Genomic DNA, 20,072 nt, shown 5'->3' with positions numbered 1-20,072 from the left:
CTTTGGGTTAAAATGCTCTTATCCAATATCAACAAATGAAATTTTGCAGCTTTATTTATTGCTAGTTTGAATGTTGGAAAATACATGTTTTGTTCCAGAGATCAGAAGTGCTGGTCGTTTTAAGTGCATTGTACCGAAATTGATTAACCGAAATTTTTTTATCATTATAAAGTTCTGACCATAGTGCCTCGTTAAGTCTAATTTTCTCCGGGTTTTGTTTTATCCAGTACCAAACCTTTATAGACATGTAAAGTCTGCCCAATGATTCATTCATTAACCCAAACTCCAAAGGCATTGTCATTAGGTTATTAAGGAGCACAGAATCTTTCCGGTACATAGCAGCACTAGCGTAAGTTAAGGTTGGCAGAGTTTTGGCGGCTATTACCGAGAGCCACAGCCTTAGCGATGGTCCCCCAGTTTCTTTCCCAACAACCAGTAGACAAACGTTAAAGCACCTGCTCGCCGTGTCATGTAGTTTTTCTGCTCATGATGGGATAGCTTGTTATCTATTTAATATCCCAGATACTTATAGCTGGATACGTTCTCCAAAGGTTTGCCTTCTAGCCAGATGTTGTGGTGTGGGGCTAACCTGCTGCTTATAAGCATAGTTTTTGTTTTTGATAGGTTGATTTCCAAATTATTTTCTGACAACAATTCAGAGAGTTTGGTTAATAATCTTTTAAGTTAAACTTAAAAGGACAATGTGTTCTGTATAGGCAAGAAGAGAAAGTTGTAGCTGATCCAAATGCGGTGAGTGTGAGTTTGTTTTGTTGAGCTTTCCCGAAAGGTCTGATATGAATTGTTAGAACTAGCGAGTTAAGAGTTAAGAGTTATAATACTTTTATTTGATTTGTTAAAATCGTAAAAGGGTGGAACTTACCACCATGTGATAAACATCAACATATTGAGTCAGCGTAAAACAGCATAAAACATGCTCCGCGTCCTGGGCGACTTTGCACAGATATACATGATAAGTAAAAACAGGGAGAGCATTTTTAAATATGCAAAGATAAAAGGAAACAGGGGTAGCACTTTTATAAGGCAAGGCCCTCTCATTAAAGGATTGGGGCCAGCAAATGACTGTTAGTTTGAACAAGGGCAGGAACAAACCTGTTTCAGGCCCAAGGTCGTATACACTTTTCTTCAAATTCTGGCGCTGTCTCCAAGTTTTACTCTGACCCAAGTATCTGTATAAAATAGCAATTAAACCCTTAAAATTCATTCAGGTGTATTCCAGGCTTTTAATTTGGTCCACAACAGAATCCGGTCCACACTGTTGAAGGCGGCTTTTAGGTCAAGAAAACAGAGGTGCAGATCCTGTTTCTTTTTCTTACATCTCGCTGCTATTAGAGAGATTGATAGACTGCTTGAGATGGTTCTGATCCCCATTCTGAAGCCTGTTAGATTTTTTGGGATCAAGTTGAGTTCTCCTGACTAGTTTACCAGATCTTCGAGGATTAACAAGTTGATATATTTAGCTTCTACGCCCAGTAGTGTGATTAGCCTGCAATTTGAAGGATTAGCTCTGTCTCCTCATTTATATATGGGTGTAATAATTGATCCTTGCTTACTGTCGGGAATTTAATTTTTGATCTCAACTTCGGCGTACAGCTTCTCTAAGTGAATGCTCCAATGTTCAGAGTCGTGTTTAAAGGTGGCTTGCGTGATACCATTGGGGCCTGGAGCCCCGTCACCTTTACTTATTATATTTGTTATGTCCTCTGTTGTGCAAAGAGAATTGTTTATCATGAGGTTCCTTTTTGCACTGGTGACTGGATCGTGCCCTTTAAAAGTAGTTGTCATTTGCCTGTTTCTAATGAATGTGGCTTGCTTAGAATGCCTGCTGTAGTCTGAAAATGCAGAAGGCTAGATGGCATCGTTTTGAATTTCTGAGTGGGAAAGTTGGCCCATTCCTGCTCCTGCACATTTGACGTTAAGATGTTTCCTTGGCTGTTCAGGTTGTTTATCGTCTGCCAGAATTTCTTCAAATTGGGATGCCTTACACTGTATATTAGTTTGGACCAGACGCTCTCTGTTTTCATTTTTTTGGATTCCCATAACTTCCTTTTATAAAGTTTTCTATGTTGTCAAAATACTTCCCATGTGATGCGTTCATGGTTTTTTGATTGAAGCTTCCTGTGTGTTCTTTTTAAGCTCCTTTTTAATGTTTGCACTTCATTAGGTAATCCTTTAAATGGATCGTGACCTGTAACCTTAAATCGAGGGGCTGTCATTATTGTTGTTAATTTACTTGAAAAAGGTAGACCAAGCATGGATCCTGTTCATATGTCCACTTGCCAATTCAGCTATTAAGTTCGGTGGGTGGACAACAAGTCTATTGATTGCGTGGATAGTTTGTATGCAATTAAAACCAGGTTTCTGTATGTTCGGGTGCTCCTTCAGGTGACGTGTCTGCCCTTTCACGTCTGGGTAATATCAATCAAAAAGTGCAACCATATCAAGATGGGTGCATCCCTGTGTAGGGCACACCTTAGGTTCCAAAAAGAGGACTCCTTTTGATTATTTGAATTTCAAATTTTAGCATTTATTTTGACTATGTTCCGTTTCAATTCATTCACATATTTTCATGAGATGAAAGAAAGATTCAAAAACAGAGGCTACCCTGACACCATCATCCAACTAGCTGAAGAGCGAGCTGCCTCAATCACTAGAGATGAGTTACTTAAACGCAAAGACAAACAAAAAGACACCAGATTGGTGTTAGTCTCTAAATGTTCTACTTAAGTACAGCTTACAAGAGAATCATACTTACGTATTGGCTTGTTCTCAGCATGGAGCCCGATTTTAAAACATAATTCAAAGACCCACCTGTGTTCGCTTACACCAGAAACCCGAATATAAAAGAAATATTGGCCAGAAAATCTCCCAAACCCATGGAAGCGCACGGCACTAGACCGTGCATGAACTGCAATAACGAGATCAGGGGGAATACAGTGACACATCCCATGAAAGGGTTTAACATTAAGCTCCAAGTTAACGCTACTTGCGATACCACGAACGTGATATACATGGTTAAATGCCCATGTGGCAAAGTGTATATTGGCAAAACCGAAAGGAAAATAAAAACTCGCATAACAGAAGACAAGTCTAAGATTAGGACAAAAAATGAAAAATCCAACATCGCAGCTCATTTGTCTGGTGCTACTGTATAATGAGGGAATCCTACTATTGGAGGGTCTTCCAGTGTCCAAGTCTCTTGTAGAGCTATTATATTGCAATTAGCCCTCTCTTGAAGAGGGAGGGCCTCCTCAAGTAGTGGTTTTGCTCCAGCTATGTTCCATGATAGCATATGTATGGGGCCTATTTCAAGGTTACTGGCTTTTTCTTTCTTTTGTCAGTCACCCCTCCTATTGTTAAGAATGCTAGGAGGCCAGTTCCATTGGTTTGGACTTGGGATCTTTAGCTGGTCTATCTGAGGTCTAGTCTATGCCGCCCCTTCCTTTAGCATTTTGTAAAATAGAATAGACCTGTTTTGTTACCGCTGTTTGGTTTGTTTTTATTTTGACCTGAAGCGTTTTGATTTCATTCAGAGGAAATGGAGAATGACCTGAAACTAGCTAGGCCTAATATCTGTACATTGGATGCAATGCAATTAAAGGTGTACCTCTTAACTGGTTTACTGTGGTCTAAGCTCACAGCGTTTGCCATCCTTTACTTTATCTGTATGTTACTTTCACAAAATGAGCCTCCCCTTTTCTTTAAGACATATTTGGTTTGCTGGCAAGAATGTTTTGGAAGTTTAGACATAACTACTACACATATCTTTGGGTTCTATTCACCCGTCTTTTTGACAGAAGGATTTACTATAAGGATAGAAAGTAAACATTTTGGTCATCTTCCACATTACTTCATAAATTATGCACATTTGTGCCTGCATGGATACAATACGATACGGTATGGTAAGATCAATTATGCAATAGGTAACTCCTACGAATTGTTCCTTAATAATTCTAGAACTGCTTTAAATAGCTATAACTCCATCCCATCTAAAATAAAAAATACACAGAAATGAGCCTAGTTTTTCGAAAGTTGGCAACTCGGAAAATCTCAGATATTCTTGAGGGTAAAGAGCAGCCCCTAATTGAGAAAACATGCAACACTTCTGCAATAATCTTACATATCATTAACCCTCCTACTTTATACCTGTCTAGGGTCAGATTAAAATGCAGCACAGGAACACTTCATCTGCAAATCCCAGACTATTTCTTTACTTCTACTTGAATTTTCAGTGACATTCTAAGCAGTAGAAAATATGGTACAGCTTACACTGCTGCCAATGTGACTTCAATGCTTATCAGAGAGCAGTCTCAGCATTTGATGTACTCCCCAGAGGCAATAAATGAGACACACACTCAAGAATAAACCAAGACCAATTTATAAAAATAAATACCTATTTTTTTTTATTTTTAAGACCAAGAAAGCTTATCTAAGGTAAATACTTTACGTTACAATTTTGCAAAGTTCATCAAATATATCACTTTTATTTGCAATTACGCACCACAGGAGACAATGGGGAAAAAGCAAAAAAATGCATAGAATGTCAGGCAATGCTTACATGAAGTTCACCTTCTCATTTTATTTATTTATTTATTTATTTTAATTTTTAAATTTTTTTCCTTTCTTTTTTTCACCATCTTTTTTTTCCATCCTTTTTTTTTTCATTTTACCATCTTTCCCCATTTCTTCCCTGCCTTCCCCCATTCTCTCCAAGCCCACTAAACTTCTTCTCCCCAGTGGTCCGCAGTAAGACCTTCACCTGAGATAGAAGGTCATCAACATTTTCGGGTTGGCTACAGTTATCCATTTTGTTCTTCCACATTATTTTCAATAATGCGGGGAACTTCATTTGAACTTGCGCTCCGAGCGATCTTAGTTCAGGCATTCTGGAACCCAGCTCCCACTGCCTTTGCGCTATTCTTCCCCCGATGTCCGAACGGATTTGATAAGGGTTGGCCCGGTGATGGAGAGTAGAACATGATAGGCACCTACCTAAAATGAATTCCTTAACACTATAGATCTGATAATTAACTAGAATTTTCCTAGATGCTTTTCAGTCTGGGTGCAGCCTGAAGGGGTCCCTATGTACCCTTTGTTTCTCGGCCTCTAGATCAATATCTAGCCGATCTTTTAGGACCCCATCTCTTAATAACTTGCATCAATCTTCAAGATTCTAAGGTTATTCCTATGGGCCTTCATCTCCAGCCTTTCCCTATCCATCTGAAGGGACCGGTTCTGGGTCTTCAGGGCATCTATATCTTTGGAGTTCCCTTGAACAGACTCCGAAAATGTAGTGACTTTAAGTTCGAGTGATCCTGTACGTGTGCAGATGTCCTCCAGTTTAGACTCCAGAGCATCAAACTTGTCGTGGATACTTTTTTGATTTGTTTCAGATATTTCAAACTTAGTCATAAGGTCGCCCCTTAATGACTGCAACAAGGAGCCTAAACTGTCCCTATCACTGTTAGGAAAGTCCGATTGCGGCAACTCCTCTCGGACCTGAGCTTGAGCTTGGGTTTGAAATTGGGCATTGCAGTCTGCCTCTGATGACTCCTGTGAAAGCTGAGGGACAAGAGACATTAAAGGAGCCTGAAGAGCTTGAAGAGGGGGGGGGGATGGGTGTATCCAGGGTATTATCCTCACTTATTCCGCCTGAGATGCCTTCTGAACTTATTAGACTTGCAAGTGGACAAAAGCGATTTTCAAGCGTTATAAAAGGAGCATTATCTTGTATTTGTGGTGCCCCACTTGTACCCCCATCTGTAGCCCTAGCTGACCTTGCAACCTGCACCTTGATTTTAAAATAGGATTTAAGAGATGGTGTACTCTTCTGAGATAAGTGGGCTCCCCCCCGGTCCTTTTGATTTTCTTTAGTGGTATCTCCAATCTTCGCAATCTTCTTTTTGCGTGGGGTCAATGGGATTACCCCATATCCTTCCGTATGTTCTAGGACCCCCTTAGTTTTCAATTCGTGTTGGGACCTTAACTGGTACCTATATTTCCTTACCCCCCTCTGATCCAGAACCGGCATTCTAATTCCAACGCTCCCTTTCGCCTTCCCCCTTGACTGAATGATCCAGTACCTGCAAGGAACATGGCAGCAGGCTGACACCGGCTGCAGGAGCTCAATGAGGCGGTACAATGCTAGAAGGAAAGGAGCACCGGAAGGCGTTATGGAACGGCCCCACGACGGATAGTTATCGGGTGAGAATGTCGATACAGCCCTTTTTCCCTCGAACGGCAGTATTGTAAATGCAATTTTTATTTTCTTCTCTTTTCGGCTGATGTTTGAGTGGCTTCTGACGGGAGCTGACGGGAGCGGTGCGGTCTAGGACCCGGGAGCCGGAGAAAGCTCTACGATAGACCCGGATGGGCAGGAGTCTGTAGAGCAGGAAGTCGGGTCCGCTCTACCTGGAGGGCACGGAGCGCGTCGGGCCCGACTTTGGATTGGTGGGAAAGACTGTCTTTCGGGAGCTGAATTCCAGAGCCTACTCATTGCAGGTTGGGGCCATTATGCCACAGCATTGTGCGGGAACAGACTGTCAACCAGTATGTTGGTTTCAGGCTGGGTGGGTGCGGAAGCAGGACTGCATGGAGCAGGAGCCTATATTTGCCCATTCAGTATTTTCAACGAGGAGTGGAGGGGCAACAGGGAAAGAAACAATAAATCAAGGTCCCTCTGAGAAGATAGGGGAGTCCTACCTTCTCATTTTAGATCGATGAGCCCAGGTCCAAAGTTCCAGCAGGGGAAGTTTGGGAGCATCCCGGATTGGGCTGGAGCAGAGTGCTTAGGGTCTTGGAAACTGGTGCGCAAAGACAAAGGTGGCCACTAGAAAACACATGGCACAGGATGACTTACAGGTAAGTTCGATGAGGTTTCTGAAAGGGAGGCGGTCACAAGGGCTTCGGAGCCACAGGTGCCTAGCTGGGTAGTTGTTGCCAGGACCGGGTGCAGAGCAAATAGGTCAGCCGGGCGTTGTGAGTCTTGAGGTCCTCATGTTCAGGAGTAGTCAATTTTGAGACAGCAATCTCGAGACAGCTGGGCCACTCAGGAAGTGGGTCTCGGGTGTCTCAATGTCCCGCAATGGGTGTTTTGCATCTTTTGCTTTGGGAGTCTAGAGTGGAATCTTCTTCTTGGTGTTTGCCATTGGGGTCCGGTACCACAGGTATTGGTACACTGCAGCTCCGGTATATCCTGGTGTCTTGAAACTTGGTGATGAGACAGATCTGACCCTCTGGAGCTGTTATCGAGGTTTTAGGGGAGCAGCAAGTCAACAAACCAAACTTCACACGATTGGTGCCAGTGGCATGCAGGGAAGTGATACCTTCACTCTAAGGGACCTTTTTGGTGAGGCTAGAGGTGCTCCAGGGTTCTTGGAGTCCTTTCAGGTCAACACAGCAGTAGTAATTGCAGAGTCCTGGGAGAAGTAGGCAGGGTTTGGCACCTTTTTCTTCTGCAGCAGGGTTTTAGGTCTTGTGCAGCAGATCTTCTTTATCCTGGACATCTTGTGTCTGTCGAATCTGATGTTCAGCTCTTGGGGTGCCACCTAAATACTGAATGTAGGGTCATTACAAGGGGAGACAGGGAGTAGCCAATGGGTTGCCTACCTTTAGGGTGTCTACACCTTCTAGTGACCACTTCCTATTGGAAGAGGAGCCCGGATTGACTGTTTTCCCACCATTCCAAAATGGTAGAATTTCAGGAGAAGGGTTCACCTTGCCTTCCCTGCACCCGGATAGTGGGGACCCCACCCTCCTAACTAACTAATTCCCCCACCTTTTCTCCTGCCAAACTAGAGGTTCCTGGGTTGGATTTAAAAGGCAGCATTGCCTTTGAAGTTTCCCACCCAGGAAGGACATCCTGTCCTGGAGGAGGTGGGAAGCTCATTCATTCAGAGCAGGCTTTGCCACAATCCTTTGAGGGTGCTGGCTCTCACCATATGAGGTCAGAAACATGTCTGGTAGTGGCAGGCTGGCCTAAACAAGTACACACTTGTGTGTGGTAGGTTTGTGGGGGACCCTCTAAAAGGGTGTTGTTTTTTCTATAAGAAATGGTTAATGTTTTTGGATAAAAGCAATGATACTCATTTGTTGAACTTGTGGTTGAAATTATGAGATTATGAGGCATTATCTCATTTGGTTTAAACAGACTATGGAGGCAAAACAATGGTTTAAAAATGAAAACGATTATTGGAACTCATCTGTTTGAGAATATATTTAATTGCTGTGCATCCTGGGTTGGGACCTGATGAGGCTCCAGTACACTTTTATCAGCCCAAAGATTGCCATATTATTTCCTTGATGAGAAAGCTGCACTAGCTCCCAATTTCCAAGCGGACCATCTTTATAACAGTCTGTATTATTTTATGAGAAAAGTCAAGATTTTCTGTCCTCCAGAGTTCAAAGCTACATCCCAAAATGCAATCTCAAATCAGCCCACCACAACTTATTAGATGTCCCTAAATTTAAAAAGAAGAGGTTGGGTGGTGCTAGATTTTCTGTGATCGCCCTCATCTTTGGTGCTCTCTTGCTCCTGACATAAGACCTGCAATTTTTAGGACACTTCAAAATACCTGGCTCCTCAAACAAGCTTATGACTAGACTTTTGACCTTGTTGTTCCCTCCTTTTTACTCAGCGCCATGAAACCTGTTTGGTGTATGCATGCATGACCCACTTAGGAGAGAGAGCCCATTAACCTGCTCCATCTCTCCGTTTCACTTTTTCTTTTAATAATACCAGCCAGTGTTTAATAAAATTTTCTTTTTCCACCAGGCCAGGTATTTTTTAACATACACCGTATATCACCCCTGACCCCACTGACACTCACTCCCAACACATAGCACCTCCATCTAAAGGTGCTCCAGCGTATCCGCTTGTCGCAGCACTGCCCCGCCCCGCAGCGGGACGGGAAGACCCCGATGATGAAGCATGACACCAAGGGCCCTTTTGGTGTGTGAGGGGTATTTTAACAAAGATGGTGTATTCCAATGACATCTGGATACACATCCACCCAATGTGAGGTGGCCCTTTCTGATTAACCTAAAACCCTGACAAGAGGAGGACGTGCCCACCTCGGTGCCCACCGGCATCACCTCTTCACTCCCCCCTTTTGATTTCCTTGGTGTATGCATGCTTCACAAATGCTGTGTAACAGAACATAACAGAGGGGATTTTTCTACCCTGACGCAAACATGGCCATGTTCAAATGTGTGAATACCACTCAGCTGACCTGAGAGTACTCCATGTGAATATTATGAGGCTTCAAACAATGTTATGGACGATTAGGAAGATTGGATAACCTTCCTATTCCGACTAAGCTTTTGTTGCAACCAATTCCTAGTCCTAAAAAGCAACCCCCTTGAATTTTAAATAATGGACTTTATTGACTTCCTTAACTCTTTTGTTTCATCACCTACATTGTGTACATCACAAAACTGGGTGTCTTCCTATACATACATTTCACAATGCAACTGTACATTGAGACTTTCTTAAAAACTGCTCTTTAACCACTTCGTTTCCTCTGTTGTTAGTCATTTAAAAGATTGAACAATTAAAGCCAATGTGGCTGACCCCAGTACTCTGCCTCAAATAAAATTCATTCTTCACATCACAGCTGTTGGATGTATCCAGAAAATTAAAACACATTATAGTAATCCTTAAAGAGCTCAGCTGGCTCTCTAGGAAGTTTGAATTTCTTTCAGAATTGGATGCATCACTTTCAAAGCCCTCATGCTTGAAAAACTACTATGGTATTTCAATCCAACCATTCTCTGTTGGCTCTCATTGCTCTAGAAACAGTTTGAAATGTATCTTTCAGTTTCTCCTTTTTCACAGGACATTCCAGACAAACTTTTAAACTATGGGTGTACAACCATCCTGGCTACAGAAGAACTTTATTTTGTGCTTTTCAAAGCCATTTATTACCACCGGTTTTAACCTAGGGCATCCCAGAATTGCCTGAATAAGTGGGTCAATATATAGGGAGAAAAGGATCGGGGAACATGGGTATCCTTGCCGGGTTCCTCTTTTAATGTTAAAAGTATCAGATTTCTCACCCATGACCGTGACTCTTGCCACAGGATTAAGATACATAGCTTTTAGAGCTCCGATAATTTTTTGCCCAAAACCTCTCCCTATCAAGATTTCCCACATATAGCTCCACACCACACGGTCGAAAGCCTTTTCCGCGTCTAGCAGGATCATGGCGACTTTCCCCCCCGTGACAGCATGGGCGTCAAAAATAGCTATTGCTCTGCTTGTATGATCGGTAGTACCTCGTCCAGGAACGAACCCATGCTGCCACGGAGAGACCAGACCGCCAATGACCCTGCCCATTCTAGAGGCCCATATTTTGGAATAAAGCTTGGTATCGGAATTAATCAAGGATATCGGCCTATATGACCCCGGATTCTCGCTGGGTTTCCCTTTTTTGTGGAAAATAATGATGTTTGTCTCTTTCCAAGATTCCGGGGTTTCTCCCTTGTATACTATCCCATTAAAGAGGTCAGCTAATAAAGTTATGATTACGGACTCCATACATTTGTATACCTCCAAGGGGAGGCCATCCGGGCCGGCAGCCTTCCCTGGAGCCAACTCCTGAAGGGCAGTTTTAACTTCCAGTTCGGTAATATCGCTGTCCAGTTCCTCTTGACGGGAGGGATCAAGACGGGGACCAGAGTCTTCTAAGTTCGTATAATGCCCCCCGATCATTGTTTCTTCATCATATAATTTTTTATAAAAGTCTCTAAAAACACGAAGGATGTCTGTTGTTTCTGTGTACTCTCTACCTCTTTCTTCTATTTTTTTAATAGTGTTTTTTGACCGTTCCTGCCTAAGTTGCAGGGCTAAGGCTCTGCCGGCGTGTTCTCCAGTTTCATATCGGCTGGATCTTGTAGCCTGATATTCACCCATCGCCTTCTGAGTGGAGACTTTCTGGAGATCTGCCTTGATTGCCATAAGTACTTTATGGGTGTTGCTACCGTCTCCCCCTGATGCAATGACTTTCACATGCTCTTCCTCGATATTCTTGAGTCTATCAAGTAATTTTTCTTCTACTTTCCTATCATCGTTTCTTATTTTGGTCGAATAGCTAATAGTTTCTCCCCTCAATGCCGCTTTAAAACAATCCCACACTATGTTCCTGGTAGAGCTATATCTATTGGCCGAAAAAAAGTCATCTGCCCAGCTCTTAATATGGGCCGTAAATCTGGCATCCTCCAGTAATCTCCTCTCAAAAGACCATGGTGGTCTATTTGTTCTACGGTAGCTTCTTTGATAGGTTATTACTAGGGGGTTATGGTCAGATAGTATTCTTGGTAGTTTAGTAATGATCACCTTATTTATCTCTGATGTAGAGATAAAAAGATAATCCAGTTTAGAGTGCTTCTGCGCAGGATTGGAAAAATATGTGAAACCAGAGTTATTAGGCTCCTTTACTCCCCAGATGTCCACTAGACCTAATGATTCTTTCAGGGATTTTATTGCCCTGTACACTCGTGGTTTTCGACCGATATATTTTACATTATTCTCCCAGCTAGCAGAAATATTTAGGTCACCACATATTATTACAGGTGCAGCTCAGCCTGCAAGTTCAATCTCTAAAAAATCAAATATTTCTGGGTCATCGCCATTCGAACCATAAATTACACAAATGGTAAATCCTAACCCCAACTCGGCAATCACCCATCTGCCGTAGCTATCTGCTTTTACCTTCTTAACCCCCCCCCAAGGTTTTCTTTATCAGGATAGCCACCCCTCTGACCATTGAGGTTTGTAGTGAGCATGCAACCAGATCAAACCCATTTATTGACATGAGATTTCGTTTTGCCCATGGGAGATGCGTTTCTTGGAGGCATAACACATCAATTTTATAAAATTTGATAAAATGGTTCATCCTTTGTCTTTTCCTCCAATCGTTTAGCCCTCCGATATTCAATGTACATATTTTAATGTCTGACATCTTTATTTCTAGTTTGACCTTTTGTCATCTTCTCCCTCTTAGATTTGGTATTAACTATCGACTGAATCAAGTGATTCCTGTGTCCTACTATGATCTTGGCCATAGTGATGCATCCTGAACTCCATTTTATGACTTTTTCCCCTTTTTTACCCCCCCGTAGCCCACCCACCACACCCAACCCCCTCTTCCTCCCACCACCCCCCACCCTGTTCGCCCTGCACTCCCACCCACACTGTGAGGCGCACAACACTTGTTTGTGCATGTGATGGTCATGCAGTTGCAAATGAGGATACCAAAATACCATAATTAGTTACAATAAAGTTACACCCGGGAAAAAGAAAATATGAACAACTACCATAATTGTGGCATAATTGTGTCACAGATTGTGACAAAAACCAGCTTAAACATCTCCTAACCAAGCTGACCACACATGAAGAATCCACACATTACATTCCCTTTTTTTTTTTGCCCCATTCTGACCGTTTACTATTATTTGTTTAGGCTATCCAAATACTCTTTTGCCTTAATCTCAGATGAGAAATATAAAGTCTTCCCTTCATTAGTAACCTTAAGCTGGGCTGGGTTTATTAGGAAGGCTTGAAGTTTCTTCTCTTGAAAAGGCCTTATTAGCCCTCTTAACCGCCAGCGTCTTTCCACTGTCACGTGGTAAAAGTCAGGGCGGACAAAGAAAGAAACACCATCGCAGTTCTTCTTTGCATCTGGTCTTGCCCTGTCCGAGATTGCCTGCCGGAGTACAAAGTTCCCCAGAAAAATAAGCACTGCCCTGGGTTTATCTCCTTCTTTAGTATTTTTCCTTATTTTGAAGGGAATACGGTGGACTCTCTGTATCTCTTTGGTCCAATCCCATCCAGGCAATTCGGGGAAAGCCTGTTGGAAAAGTTTCACGATATAAGCTCGGATGTCTGACCCTTCTCTTCCCTCCGGAATTCCTAGGACTCTAAGGTTATTCCTTCGGAGACGATTCTCCATCTCCTCCAGCTTCCATTGCATGTCTATAACTTGGGAGCATTGAGCCTCGACTTTAACCGTAGCAGCTGCCATCTCAGTCTCTGTAGCGACCACCCTCTCCTCTAGATTTGACACTCTATCCCCAGTGGTGGCGCATGCCTTGGGGAGCTTTCTCACTACCCCCTGCATTTTTCTCATGGCAGCCTGTGATTTTCTACTATCTTGACGTGTCTCCTCACAGTGCGCCAATATCTCCTGGTGGATTGTCTCAAGTAGTGACATTTGAATTTGTTCCATATGAGGGCTTCCTAGTAGCGGTTGTGTGGAGGAATGATCCCAGGTGAGCTCCTGATGCTCCTGATGCTCCTGGCGGTCCATCTCCTGACTCCAGTCAGCTTTTTTTTTCCTCAGGGCTGTGGTCGGGATATTATCCTCCAAATCAGTGTCCGTCTCCACACAGGAGCTACGTTCCTCATCCTCATCAGACCATTCTCCTCCGTCGGAAAATGAATAGAATGCCTCACTGGGATCATTTTCTTTATCGCCGCCTCCCCCTCCTATAGCGCCATTTAGTATTGTTTCATCTTTAGTAGTAAGGGGGTTTAGGGGTTCAGGTAATGCTCCATCTGCATTGCTGGTGTCTCCCCTAGTGAATTGAGTGCCTATGTCCAGCTCCTCTGCCTCAGGTATAGCATCACCGTTTTTATTTAGTATAGGGGCTGGATTTAAACCCACTTCCTCCGTTGCATTCTCAGCTTTATTCTCAACTTCATTTATCTCAATGGTCTTAATCTCCACTACTGTTCCTGTTGTTGATAATGAGGTTGGTATTTGGGTCTTGGGGGATCCCGGCTGGTTTAAGTCATTTATAATCTCAAGTGTTTTACTCTCACCAATATCTTTGCCCCCCTTCTCCTTACCCACTTTTACCAGGAGGTCCAAGACTGATGTAGCCGCCGACCGGGTCTTGGGAGCCCCCTGCTGACGTTTTTTTTGTTGCGCATCAGGTAAGGTGGTGGTCTCATCGTTGCAAGAGTTGTCGGGGGCTGCATTGCCTGCATTACCAGCTTCTTCTTTTGGCATTTTCTTTCTCTGCATTGATTTGGACCCCTGGTTAACTTTGGGCGCCATTACAGACAGAGTACTCTGCCTACGGCGCCTCGCTGCTTGACTGGCTTGGCTGCAATCACCATGCGCTGCTTTGCTTTCTTTTCTCCCTTTGATCCTACTGCTGCAGCAGCAACTCGGTCGTGCTTGATTCTGCTCTGGCTGATGGTGTAGAGCGGCGCTTCCCCAGCCGCCTCCGTTGTTCAGTGTCGGGTCTCTCCTCAGCGGCTGACTCCGTGCTTGACTCCTCAGCTGACTTCGCAACTGACTCCGCCTCTCAGCAATGCGGAAGGCGAAGGTAGCAGGTAGAGACCTCAGAGTCAGCCGAACCGCCCGTAGAATCAATTTCGCCACCACGACACGGGTGAGAGTCAGCATCCCACACAGCCCTCGGTAAGCCGGTAATGCTTTCTTCCGCGAGTAATATTTAACCGCCGTTCTTCATTTTCATTAGCAGAGCACCTTCAGGGCCTCAGAGTGTGGATTCCCCGTGCATGTAACTTTGTCCCGGGCAAATTTTCCGTCTGTATCCTCACTGCAGTACTGCACCGGCCGTTCAAGCGGCCTCCATCTTGCCTTCCTACTGTGGTAATAAATGGCTTTGAAAATAAAATATTAGCCTATGCTGATGATCTGGCCGTTTTTACTGAGGATCCCCAACAAGCAATGTCAACGTTGGTCGATCTGACAAAACAATTCGGCTCCAAGTCAGGTTACCTATTAAACGAAGCAAAAACGCAGATAATATGTACAGGAAATGTGGTAAAGGCAGACTCTAGATACGTGGATGCAGCAATATATTTGGGGGTCACAATTTATGCTTCTGTAGAGAAAATAGTGGAAGGTAATTATTTACCATTGATAAAATCAATAGAGATGGACCTAAAAAGATGGGATGGACTACATCTCTCCTTGATCGGCAGGATAAATGCAGTCAAGATGACGATGTTCCCAAAGCTTTTATATCTCTTTAGAGCCATACCACTATTTATTGAGGAAAAAGTAATGTCAAAACTGGAGTCGGTCTTCATCAAATTTATTTGGCAATATGGTAAAGTAAGAAGGTCAACAAGTCTTTTATCTCTCCAGCGGGAAAGGGGGGGCTTGGATCTCCCTAACTTAAGGCTATACCACTGGACCTGTCTTTTAATACAAATGAAAATACTATTTCAATTAGATGTTAATTCGGACAACGTTAGACCCGAAGCTTATCAACCCCCCTCCATTTATGAATTATTATTGGGAAGAAAGGCTACTGGTATAATGTTATGTGAAGTAGATCGAAGATTTTATAAAAAAGTAAGATATAAGATAATTGATAGTGCTTGGAGTGTGTGGAAGGCCAGTAGAAAATGGTGTAATATTCCCAAAATTAATGCCTATATCCACATCTACAGATTCAGCCTCTTTTCAAGGCTTGGGATTGGAAGGGTTTTAAAAATTTGAAGTGAATTGGGCATCAATACGCTACAAGACATAATGGATGTAGAAGGATTTATGAGTTTTGAGGTATTACAAAGGAGGTACGGTATTCCAGATAATCACTGGTTCGCCTATACCCAGGTTGACCGCTCCCTGAAGTCCATTAAACCAAAACCACCTCCCCCGGAGAATAGTCCCCTCTTGGAAGCATTGTCCAAAGGATGCAGTAAAATCAAGCCTCTATACAACATCCTTCGGGCTGAGATCAAGGATGATGTTGAGAAAACAGAGGTCGCATGGTCTAACAAATTAGGGAACCCGAATGTAGATGTTGACCAGGCTATAGAATTGAATAAAAGAATATTCAGAGCTACAAACCTAAGAGCCCAACACTATAAAACGATATTTAACCTATACCATACCCCGGCGAAATTACACATATGGGGGGCTAGAGCGGATGATAATTGCCCAAGATGTGGGGGGGGTCAAGCAGATTTACTGCATATGTTCTTCTCTTGCACTCTCTTGACACCAGTGAAAAAAGAGATTGAAAAACTATGGGAGGGGCTGCTAGGTCATAAGATCGACCTATCCCCTACCCTGATGATTTTGGGCACTGATTCGAATTTAAATTTGGGCAAGGAAGAAGAAGCACTGGTATTTATCTCTGTCGCTGTTCTTAGGATCTTGATCTCTGCGGGGTGGAAGGATACAGTTGCACCTTCCTTTCAAATGTGGCTATCTAGACTCCTTGGTATACACAATATTGAGATCTGCCTATATGAGTATAAGAGGGGGAAAGTACGGGACTTCGGAAGAAGGTTCTGGGCCCCGGTAACCAATTGGAGGGAGACTCATGTAAAAAATGTATGAAATGTTAAATTAGCATATTTGGATGTTTATTGATAGTGGAAATACAATTATACCCCTTGTCTCCCCCTCCTATTTATATTCTGATGATTTTACATGAGCTTTCCCATTTTAGAAGTCTTAACTATTTATCTAATGTATGTTTGGAATGATTATTTGTCTTTTGTATTTAAAGATTATGAGAATTAATTATTAAGCCTGTGTCCTGAATGATCAAAATATGTACTTTTAAAAATCTTCCTTTTTCCGTGATGTATTTCTGACTCCAAATAAAAAAATAAAATTAAAAAAAAGAACTTTATTTTGTGCACAAGGTGATCACTTTTGACAGATAGTTCAATGGTGACTATTCAACGCTTGAGGGTTGAACCAAGTTTTTCCGCACATGTGCAGGACAGAGGTTGAGAGTATTGAAAGAAATATGTTTATCCCTGATGAAGTCCTCTTAAAGAGATAAAACACATTGTCTAGACTGGATTTTTGTATGTGAAGAGTAAAAGTCGTTTGAAGATTCAAGATTATGGCTCTTGCCTATCTATGGATAGAATTAAGAACTTTCCATCCTAACAGCCTGATTGATGATTAATTCAATGTTACATATAATTGAATCTCTCAAGGGTTCTATTGATTTTTAGCAGTGCTCTCTGCATTGTTGAGAGTTGCTTCACAAGAAATTGGGGTTCGTGTGCGGTAGGCCCAATTGGAAGGTGTAGCGCTGTACTTTGATTTATATGTTATAACACTTATGCGATCATGGAGAACCATTACTGCTCTAATTTTTTGGGGATCTTTGCTGTTACATAATGTTTTGTTTGTGTGTAATGTAAATTATTTTAAATATTTGAAATGCTTGTACACAATACATTGTCAGTGGATTTACTTGCCATTTGTCAATATGTAGAGTTTAACAAGTTTCCAAAAAAGGACTACAAAATGAAATAAATAAAATTACAAAAATACAAATAATATTACTTCTGTTGCCGTGTGAGGTTTGGAAATTTTATTGTGCATGAGTAGTTCATATGAATTTCTCAAAGTGACGTAAGAATATTACTCGTTCTGCTTCACACAAAAAATGAAGATTACAATGCAGATCGAAGCCTATGCTTCTTTCTGACTTCCGTAGTTTCAGAATTTACTGGAAATTTTTGAAGCTTGTAGAGCATAGTCCTTGATATTCCCTGTTTTCCCCGTTGATTGGTGAAATATGATCATATCGGAAAAACTAATTAATAAAGCATACATTTTTAAGGCATTTGATGTGAAGATTCTCAGTAACTTCCACAAAGAAAAATCATGTTATCTAAATTCCTCTGAAAAACTGTTGTATCTGGGACATTTTTTTCAAACTACCTCGTCCAGGTACAACTACTTTTGTTAGGATGGATAGCTTTTAAAATATAGTTAAGGTGGGATAAGCATTGTAAATCTTTCAAAATACTCACGAATTTATGGCTTTGTAGATATTCGAAAATGTTCAAAGGTCACCTCTTCCCCTGTCTCTCCCTAGGTAAATACCCTCGGTGCACGCTCAGGGTGTCCCTTATAACAGAATAAACCTTATTAACTGCCAATTTTTCTACAATGCCATCTTAGTCTGTATAAATCTGAAGGTCTTTTACCTAAGATCTGTCTCTGTCATTTATATGGTCAGATGACACTTTGTGCACACCAGATTGAACTTAAGTGCAGCAACTTTTTTAGGACTCTAAGGGACTTATTCACAAGCCCCTTGCACTGCTGGTGCATCACTTTTAATATAAGAAAATGTGACATACCAGTAGCGCAGGGGGCTTGTAAATGGTTTTAAAATGTTGTGTTTGAAAATGACAGTTGCAGAAAGTGGGCATTTTCTTGCTTAGCCATCCAAGGAGCCTCTGTTGGGTTGTGTATGGACTTTCTGGCTTTAGGGTGGCAGGGGCTGGGTATGTGCATTCACTGTAGACAGCCATTGAGCGGAGTTGAGGTGTGTCCTGCCTTCTCTGGAAGAGTCAGGGCTGGTGAATAGACCTGGGCTGAATTTAGAGTAGTGGGAGGAGATTTCCTTGCTCCTGAATAGGCCTGGTCTGCCTTATACAATGCTATATCTACCTCCTGCCAGGAAGATGGACCGGAGAAGACAAAACAGAACTGGTTTGGTCTGAGCTAAGAGACTATTTTCCACAAGAGAACAAAGCAAAATGTGGTATAAATATTGGGGCCAGACCTCAGAACTTTAGATTACTTCTAGACTCAAGAGGAACCTCTGCCAAGGAGACAAGCTAAGAAGGCTGAAGGAGAGGTAATGCTCCTGTGCTATGTGGGGTTGGCCTGCAGTGGCTGTTTCTGCCAAGGAGGGGACAAAGACTGAACTGTGCTGTGTATCCTGCTTGAAGAAGATCTCAAAGGGCTTGGCATAGAGCTTGTCTCCTGTTCTGCAGTCTTTGGGACACAAAGACTTTGTCTCCCCTGTCCTCCTGCACCTGGAACTGTTCTTTCAGCTTCCACATAGGGAAATAGCAGCTATGACACTGTGACCTACAACAAAGCCTCTTGCACTGCTTGTGAAGTGCCCCACGCACTGCCCTGACTTGCATTGCAGCCGTGACACCTGCAGACTCCGCACCCTATTGAGTCTGATGCAGTCACTAAGGCTGCTGCCTGCACTGGAGTTGAGGGCACCACTTGTGGCGCTTTTGATGCACCGTCCTGACACACACCGCAGCCCTGACCTAACCAACGCCAGCGCTTCATCTTCATGGAGCCGATACCTGAATTGGCTGACCTCAATCCATCGAACCTGCACCGTTGCAAGAAACCAATGCCTCGATGCCACTGTGATGTCACCTCCCTAACAACAATAAGCAACCTATGCCTCACCCCCTCTGCCTCACAGTAAGCAACCAACGCCACACCTTCCCTGTGGTCATAAGGGACCAACGCCGCCCAGCACCAACGAAGCATCACATCCCCGACGCTGTGCACCATCTTTGTTTTCCTTGTATGCCAAGGTACTGTTCTTTGTGGTCCATGTGACTCTGGGCAACTTGCAGTCAGCGCTTTACTTTGGGATTTTCATCTGTCACAATGTCGTAATAGCCCCAAGTGGAGCTATTTGTTGCTACAAACGTTATTTTTGTTATTAACCCATTTTCAGTGATATCTTGACATATGTATGGTGGATTTTTTTTGTTTTGGTATTGTTTGATTTGGATAAAGATTTCCTGTTTCTAAACTGGTGTGGTGTCCATTTGTAGTGTTTTATAAATATTTTTATTTGAGCAGGTTCAAAACGGTACAGCTTAAGAAGGCTATATAAAGTACAATATAAAAAGTATACACAACATAATGCTACAGAAACAAAAAAATTCATTGCCTTATTCATTCCAAGCGATCATGTTAAGTAAACAGTACAGTAAGACATAATTCATTTTGAGGTCTCTTCATGGGAATACTCAAGTATGCTCCAGAAAGGGGGGGAGTGAGGGTGCATGGATTGTGGGGGGTATCCACCTATACTACATTAATAAACAATTTCTTTTGCAGAAACTATGTATTTCTTTGGTTATTGAACCAGGTGGCGACTGGAGCCCATATCTGCTCCCCGAATGTTCTCGATTTTTTCCCGCTGGTTCTCTAGATTGCAGTCTCCTGCTTGTAAATACCTAATAGTCTTTCCACCGTGCTGCCAAGATGATTCTATATATAGCCGTACCTACAAAAATAGTTATTGCTTCTTTGTTGCTA

Source organism: Lissotriton helveticus, chromosome 3_1, assembly GCF_964261635.1.
Source record: "Lissotriton helveticus chromosome 3_1, aLisHel1.1, whole genome shotgun sequence".
NCBI lineage: Eukaryota > Metazoa > Chordata > Amphibia > Caudata > Salamandridae > Lissotriton > Lissotriton helveticus.
This window is presented reverse-complemented; position numbering follows the sequence as displayed.